We start from the raw sequence: 9,431 nt of genomic DNA, 5'->3' as shown, positions 1-9,431 counted from the left end.
TTCTACGATTTAAAAGATTTTAGTTGTATAAATTTACGATTTGCTTTTGGTTTAATACCTTGGAAGCAAATCCTCTTGAATTTATATATTCCAGATAGCGTCGAGGACCCATCATGAGCTGCAGATCGTATCGTCAGGGGATCAATTCCAGTTACTACAATAACTTCATGAACGTTGAAAAAATTCAGCAAACCGGCAAATAATAAATTGTACGATATAAAATTGAATTTGACAGCAAAAAACGCATTTCTTTGAAATAATCATATTTTTATTCAACTGACGGAAAATGAGAACTCTGCACTTAAGTCGCAGAAGACGACCAAATAAGTCGTCAAACTTTCCATATTGTTTCGAAAAATGTCGTATATGAAGATATTCCCAATCGCATATTGAGCGAAGAACTGCAAGATCACAACCTCAATCATCTATATGATGATGTGAATTGTCATAGTACATTCCAAAAAGAATCAGGGTAGTCGTAAATGATTCGCATGACAAATCGTGCAAATCGTAGTTCAATACAATCCAAATCAAGAATATGTACCTATATGGCCTCCAAAATTATACGTACATACTGGTTTTGCTGCATTATATACGATTTGTTTACACGTATATTTGCACGTATATTTGTGTTGCAAATTCGAAATACCCACCAAATGGTTGTCTGGGTGGACCTTTTCCTTGTCGAATTGCAATGACCAAAACTGAAAAAAGTAAACTTTAGATAACTTGAAACCACTCAATAGATCGATTAAAAAAAAACTTACGATCAAATCCGTCGAAGGTCGCTGAGGGAACTGCCGATTTGAAGCCACCTTTGTGCTACAGAGTAGATTGTGAAATATCAGGACAAAAACTTCCAGAATTATCTGTTCTGAGAATAATTATTTTTGTAACACAATTTCAACGAATATCATTTTAATAATAAAATATAAGGGGTAATATTGATCCGACAAAATTACCCGGAGGTTCTCAATAACGGGACAGTTTTACGTCTTTACACATTTTTTCAAATAAGTTTCCTTGTTCGTAATAAATATTTGTTTTTTCATTATTAAAAAATAACTTTTACCTTTTTTAATCAATTTAGTTGAAGTTTAAATGTTTCAAAACACAATTTTTTGTGTGTTTTTTTTTTATTTTTATTATTTTCTGACATTTTTTTTGGAATTGTTACGGGTGGATTGTTAATCACCGCACCAACACCGTTGTTGCAATTATGCCTTTCGTTCAGTAACGGCTCCGATGACACTACACCAGGGCCAGGAGGAATGACTTTTCGAATCTCTTCAAAGTAGCGATTATCATTTTGCGAGACCCTGTATAACCGAAATCCTGTTTAATGCAAACGATCTAATCTAATCCTGATGTTATATGTCCGGCACTAGGCGGAATGAGTCTCCGGAAATCGGTACCAAATTGTGGCCATTTTTCCGGACATCGACCGCTTCCCCCACGGGAGACTCTGCGTTCCCCAGTGGCTTCCGGTTTGGCTACGGAGCTAACCAATTTCAATCGACTGTGACACAGACACAATGTCTCTATATCTTGCTCACACACACATATGAATATTAGGTATGTGAAACAGAAGTTAAAATGAGGTCCTCCAGCGTGCTAGTCTTTTGATTTTATGACTCGCCCTATAAAATGTTATAAGTGGGATTATAGAATTGGGTGATGTCGGTGCTTGTAGTGAAATAATTTTGCATTCATAATGGCTAACCGTAGCCGTAAGTTGTTTATGTCGATAAGCAGAGTATTATAAAGTACATATTTTATTAAAAATTCTTCAATAGAGTGCCTTTCAATTTTAACGCTTTAAAACTTGGTCAGAAACCGCTCTTCAACAATTTAATTGAGTACATTTTAAAGTCCATTTTACACGTATCGGTGCGTTTAAATAATTACTACAATTATTTATGTTCGTCATCGCGTCGGAACTTGACCGAAGGGTTCCGTGCCTATTTTTCAAGTTTTGGCTTGGAAAGGCTGCACAAATGAACGCACGATGCACCCACGTTGCAGATAGGTATGCCAATCCAATATTGAATGGTAGCAACTAATAATCGATGGTTACGTCTATCGAGCTCAATTAGCAAGAGTTCGAAAGGTATTCGTTAAAAACAAACTGCCGACGCCTACACGCTTGTTGGCCATTTTGTTATAGTTTTGGTTTTAGCGGACTTAACTTAATGTTTTCCTTAAATGATACAGTTAGCACACACATACCTAAGTATGAATATTCCGAGAAAATCAAGTTTTATTATTTGTGTAATCTTTAATTTTATTTTATTTTTGCGATATAGTCTTTTTATTAGTTCGACATTTTATAAGAACAAGCTCTTCTTTAAGAGTTATTTTATGAATCAATGAAGTTGTAAAATAAGTATATCTATGTTGGAAGCTCATTTTTTTAAATGTAGAATTGATTTATGCTTGGTATAAGAATTATTTTGTCAGCTTAGAATATATGAAATATCATCATTATTCAAGATCAAGATTAATTGCAGCACGGTGCTCCGGTTGGGGTGGTCGAACACTACCAGTGCATAATGCAGAAAAAAGTGTATAAACCGCGAAGAAATTCAATATCTTCCCTCCTTCATGAACCATATCTATGAAAATGTCCGGAAAATCTATTGAACAAAGTTTCAAAAACACACGAGAATAAACGGAGATATAGTTCCTTTTGAACCCCTAATTCCCCTATATTTTGTAAACAACCTAGGAAAACACTGATTTAGACTGAATTTGATCAGAAATAGACCTATCTTGTGTGATTTTTTTTTCCAAGGAATCAAATTAAGGTTATTTGAGCTACCACACGCTTCTGAAAATCGAGTTTCAATTAATTATGAAAAAAGTAAGTTAAGACTTGATAATTTTAAAGTTTTTATCTTCGGATCTTCGTTTATTTTCTTGATTTCTTTTATAACTTTTTCACTCAACTTTTGTACATCTGAAGTAAAACGAATCTTTTTCAAATTTCGAATTGAAATTTTTCTCAATGAAAAACGATCTAAACTCCTGGCTTCATGATACTAGGAGGAATAATAAATTTCAAAATTTTTAAATTTTATTCCGAATTTTCTTGCTTTTTCTCATTAATGTTCATGTTTTGGCTTTAGGAATATTTAATTTAATTTTTTTTTACGTTGATTCAATAATTCAATTTTCATTGATATCCATGTACCTATATAAAAATGAATTTCTGACTGTCTGTTCGCTATAGACTCGAAAACTAATGAACCGATTTTCGTGAAACTTGGTCGATGGGGGTATTCGAGGCCGGGGAAGGTTCCTATAAAAGTTTGAGACACTTCCCTACCCCTGGAAGGGGGCGGGGATCTCTCAAATAAATGTAGTAAGTTTCCATATATCGAGAGCTGATCATCAGACTGAGTCGATTTGGAGTCATTTTTGAATTTCTCAACCCCTGGGGTCTAAAATGCTTTTTTTTTGGTTCAAAACTCATCTATGATTTTTTGCAGAGTTTTTAAGTGACGTTTACATTAGAAAATTGTAATGAAATTTGAATATTTTGTTCTGAAAAATGGTTTATGGTTTTTGTGCCAATTTATAAATTTTCCAAAGTAATTTTTTCGCTAAATAACTTTGCCCAAGACCTTAACTTTGTATCTCATTAGCGAAAAAGTTATTAGCTGTTACAGGGGTTTGTCTTTTGGCATTGATAAACAAAAAATGCAATTGACATCACAGTTATCAAATTAATTATGGAACCATATTCGAGTGCGAGAAATGTTTTTTTTTATGTTTCGAGACCCTTCCCTCTCTAACGGGAAGACGGGAAGGAGGAGAGATGTTGTCATACAATATTTTTGGATCTCTCGAAAACTTATTATTCATATAATATAGCAGAAGGTATTTCAGATTTTAAGGCAGGGCCGTAGGAAGAACCGCCTCTCGGGGGGGGTTTAGGCTGCCCATTTTTCTATATGATATTTTTGCTCAAACCATGCATGAATAATACAAATTAAAAAGAGTTGTTTTTATACTCTTTGGAACAAAATAGGAAACTTGAAATATTTGAATTAACTTGGAAATTAGGTAAATTAAGCTTATTCGATTTCAATTTTTTTTTTTAAGAAAGCCTTCATGATGAACCAAGCTTTAAAAAATTGAAGAAATTGATTAACTTTTAAACAAATGACTTTTTTTTCAAAAATGAGAATTGCAGTTAAAAAAACCACGCGTTTTTGAAACATTTGAATTTTGATTAGTGTTGTTTTGAAACAACACTATGCATTAAAGGGTCAAAATTCTACGGTTGAAATCTGATTCTTGCTAAAGTATTCCAAATTCAAATTTTTTTTTTTGAAATTTGGCTTTTGAAAAAACTGGAATATAGACAATGTTAATGATCTCTCGAAAACTTATCATTCATATAATATAGCAGAAGGTATTTCTGATTTTAAGGCAGGGCCGTAGGAAGAACGGCCTTTCGGGGGGGGGGGGGGGGGTGTTTTAGGCTACCCATTTTCTGTATGATTCTACGGTTGAAATCTGATTCTTGCTAAAGTATTCCAAATTCAAATTTATGAAATTTGGCTTTTGAAAATTGGAATATAGACAATGTTAAACAATACACCAACCATTTTGAATCCTTTGCAATTTGTTATACTGAAAAATTTTTAGAAAATATTTGCCATTGAAAATCAATTCCATAATTTAAATCCTGTGGATTATTTTTTTAAATAGGTATACAGCGTGCGCCAACAGGATGTATCCGATTTCAACGTCGAATAACTCTTCCATTTTTCAGCCGATTTTGACAAATGAACACACTGCAGTTTCGAATGAGTCGATACACACTTAAAAATGCGCTTAACCCTCATCCGCATTAGAGTGTCATTTTGACACTATTTCAAGTTTGAATGCTTGTAACTTTTTTCAGAAGCTTTAAAAAACAAAAATTTCTTCGGGGACCCTAAATGAATTCAAAAGTTCTTTAATTTTGCATCTTTACTTTATTTATGGACGAACCCTGGAAGCCTGGACAAAAAAACTCCCTTTTCCGACTTAGAGTGTCATTTTGACACTCCAAAAGTAAAATACATTTTAGTCGTTTGAATTATTATGAACGTCATATAAAACTTATATCATTAGAAACCTTGTAATGTCAGTAAAATATGTATAGAACATTATATATAGCTAAAGCCTGTAGTTTTCTCGTTATTCAGCATGAAAAAAAATCCGAAAAAATATGCCTCAGGAGAACACCTGTAGTTCATATATTACACGTCCAAAAAAAAATTTGCTTTATACATATGAAAGCTGAAGTTAATGTCTACATCATGAAACAAAGAAATATTGTTTTTAATTTTTTTTAATGAAATGGTCACAAAAAGTTCAAAAAAGTGGTCTGAAAAACCTACTTTTCATTCGATTGCTTGTAAATACTGTTTGAGCGATGGTAGAGTGTTTTAAAAAATATTACTACAAACTTTATCGAAATTCAAACATTTTGCTGTCTTTAGATTTTCGATGCAACAAAACTTGAATTTACTGGAATTTTTCAAAGTTGGCTACTTTGCGCGATTTTTTCACTTATTGAAATTTCATCTGTTTTTGTGGTCCTCCGTCAGGTTGTACCCGGATTTTCAGTGCTTTCTCGCCTACAAGCAGCGCGTCCAGCAAAACGTGTTTGTTTGCTCTCCCAGTAGGTACGGTGGGTGGTGATTCGGGCAGAGAGCGGAGCCGACAGATGAAGAATTACACGACACGCATCGTTATGCCGCTAAATGACAGAACAGGTCAGTTATTGACCGATCGAACAGATCAGCTCAAACGATGGACTAAGCACTTCGAACAACTCTTCCGAGTCACGAATAGCGATGGCCAACAGAACCCGCAGCTCGAAGCGCCAACAGTAAGTCGCATTAATGGCGTCAACTCGGGAGCGCCCTTGCGGGCTGAAATAGAAGCGGCAATCAAAGACATGAAATCTGAATAAGTGCCTGGGATCGCTTGCATCCCTTCTGAAATGCTAAAAGCCGAGCCTGCCTTGGCAACACAAGTTTTGGGATCCTGCAACATTCCCGGCCGGCTGGATGCTGGATACCCTCGTAAAGGTCCCGAAGAAAGGAGACCTGACAGAGTGCGGTAACTGGCGAGGCATAACGTTGATCTGTACAACCCTCAAAGTACTCTGCAAAGTGATGCTGAACAGGATCCAGGAGAAAATTGACGCTACATTCCGACAGCAACAAGCTGGATTCCGATCCGGACGATCATGTGTGGACCACATCACAACGCTACGAATCATACTGGAATAGTTGATTTATTCCAGTATGATTCGTAGCGTTGTGATGTGGTCCACTCATGATCGTCCATTCCATGACTCTTCTGCTGGTGCTCATTAATTCTTAAAAAGCATTCGATCGACTGAACCACGAGAACATCTGGGTGGCTCTAAGGCGACGAGGAGTCCCAAAGCAACTAGTCCATCTCATCGAAACACAGTACGAGGCTCTACTGGAGTGAGACAAGGATGTATCTTATCACCGCTACTTTTTCTAATCGTAATGGATGCGATTCTGACTGGATCGATCGACTGTGCACCGAACCGAGGATAGCCGTGGAATCCTTCAACAATAGAACAACTGAGCGACGTTGACCTGTCAGACGATATTGTTTTGCTCCCCAAAGATAACAAGATATGCAGATCAAAATGCAGAACGACCTCACCGAAAGCACCCGAAAGCTCCAAGGCAGCAGGTCTCAAAGTCAATGTCGGAAAGACCAAGTCGATGGAAAGCAATACAGGAAATCGCTCCTGTTTCATGGTAGCTGGGCCACAAGTTGAGAAATTGGAGTGTTTCCAGTATTTTGGTAGCCAGCCAGAGTAAGCCTGATGGTGGTACCAAGAAAGACATCGAAACCCGGATCAGAAAAGCCCGATTTGCGTTGCGAGTCTCTGGAACATCAGGCGCTCACGTCTCTACGATATCTCTACGAACGAAAACTCGAATCTTTAACTCAAACCTCAAATCCGTATTGCTGTACGGGTGCAAAACTTGGGTAAACCGCTGCCAGCGGAATACCATCCACGCTTGGTGGCCTGGCAACTGGATCTCAAATGAGGAACTGCATCGCCGGTGTCATCAAAGGGCGAATCACGAGCGTTTCTTATCACCAGGGATGCTTTTTTCCAGCAATCTAAATCTCTGGAATGAAAAACCCACCTTCCACCTTCATCCAGTCACTTGGGTAGAGATTAAGTTTCCACATTACATCGACTGATGCAAAAACTTCATTCATCGCCGTTCGTATGTCGACATTTTGTACATTTATTTGTCCTCGAGAATTTGCAACTGAATAGTTTTTTCCACAAACAACGAGATTTGTTTCTATTCCGGTGCAGGAAAAATCCCTCCAAACCATCGGTGTGCAGTGTGAAAACCGATAACGCTGTCACCTCTAATCGCATATCAAACTTCATACAGAAACAGAACATAATTTATGGCCCTGGGCTGTGTTGGGACGAAATTACAGAAACAACAACGACAACACGGTGAAGAAACGATGCTGAGAATATGTCACCAGGATACACGCGACCGACCGATGATGTCCTGCAAAATGTTTTCGCCCGGATTAGCCGTTCTTCAGAACTCGTGTCTTTAGCGTGAGGTACAAGTTGGATCGAAGTCTATCAGAAGTTTGATTTATTGCTATCAAGCGCGTTTTTACTCCAGGAACCGGAAGCGGACGATATGGCCGGACATCAGCAGCCATGTGTATCATCCCGGTTTATTGTGAAACACACCGCAGAGTAGTAGAAGTAATCTCTGGAGTTCGTTTGGCATCGACCGGATACCATATCCACCACTGATGACGGACGGAGCTTATTTGACGAAGCGAATAGGTCATTAAATCCATGAATCATTTTCCGTTAGAATAGATGAGCTCGCGCGCGATAATGGTGCGATAAAATCTACCAAACCATCAATGAGAGTGAACATCATGAATCAACGAGCACGATTGCGTCTGGGTCGCATTTTCCAGGATTCGGTTCTAAAACTGAATAGAACATTAAAGTTTTTCGTTGTGCCATGAAATACTTACTGAACAAAAACGATGATGAATTGCATGGTGAGGTTTCGTGGGAAGGACACGTCACAATACAAAAAAAGCACAATAAATAAGGAAACTGATTTCTAAAATCATTTTCATACTCATAACCATCACATAACTCCAAAAAATAATAAACTTTATTTATACGATTCAAAATAAAACAGAAATAAAGTTTCAAATCAATTTTAGTTCCGTTAAGTTATAAATAAATTATTAAAAACGATCATTCTCTGAATTTGAAGAAAATTTTAAATTTGGTCCGAAATCAACAGCGATTCAAAATTGTTAATGACTGGTAATTATCAATTATAGAATGAGCGAAACAAGAAAAGTATTACTTATATTTTGACAAAAATCATGATTATTTCTTAAAATTTGGGGGATAAATTTTTTAACATTACTTGTAAAATTGAAGTTAAAAAACAAACGAAATTTTGCTTTCATTTAATGTTCTAGGGCCCCGCACTATTTCTCTTTAATTTTTTCTTTCAAACTTTACCATTAGATAGGGTTTCGAGTGTTTTGTCCAAGATCGGTTTACTCTTAGAAAACGTCTTATTTTAAAAATATCAATTTACTTCAAAATACAACAAAAACTACACCAAAACTGTAAATTTATTAAGGAAAAAAGTTAAACTGTCACCACATATATCAACCTGCTGACTCTAAACGCTTTGATTTCATCAGGAAAGGTGTTTGTTTGCAAACCTTCGAAAAAGTAGATATTTCAAGATTTTGAAATAATATTTTTAATAACATTTGAAATTTTCAAAAAAAAAACCAAGTTTTTCCCAATTTGAAACTTAAAATGTAGGGTTTTCATCGTGGAAAAAAGTTTTTAGATATTTTTTCTTCAGACTTAGTTATTGATGATTATGTGGAAAAATGTCATGTTGATCAAAGCTACACCGGTGATCAATATTACTCCGTTTTACGGTACTATATTAATTTAACGGTATGTACTGTATTAATTTGAATTTCTTTTCTTCATTCTCAATTGAAGGTTTAATTGAAAATTCTTCAACGCTATCTTAAATTTGAAATAATTTTTATTCATGGAATGTGAATTATCGAGAAGGACAAAAAATATCCTTTTTGAACTTTGGAGAATTAATTCTAAACTAGTTGATGATTATTGAATTTATTTTGAAGAAGAAAGCATTCAATTTTATTTCAAGAGTGCTAGTGGTCAAAGCCTGAGATAAAATTCTTTTATGTTAAATTCTATCAGTTACCAAAATAAACGGCGAAAAAAGTTCATGTTTGAGGGAGGTCACAAAAATTACTTTATATATTTTAAATACATCAAGCTAAATTCATCACCAATGACAAAGTAC

This window comes from Uranotaenia lowii, chromosome 2 (genome assembly GCF_029784155.1).
Source record: "Uranotaenia lowii strain MFRU-FL chromosome 2, ASM2978415v1, whole genome shotgun sequence".
NCBI classification, from domain to species: Eukaryota; Metazoa; Arthropoda; class Insecta; order Diptera; family Culicidae; genus Uranotaenia; species Uranotaenia lowii.
This window is presented reverse-complemented; position numbering follows the sequence as displayed.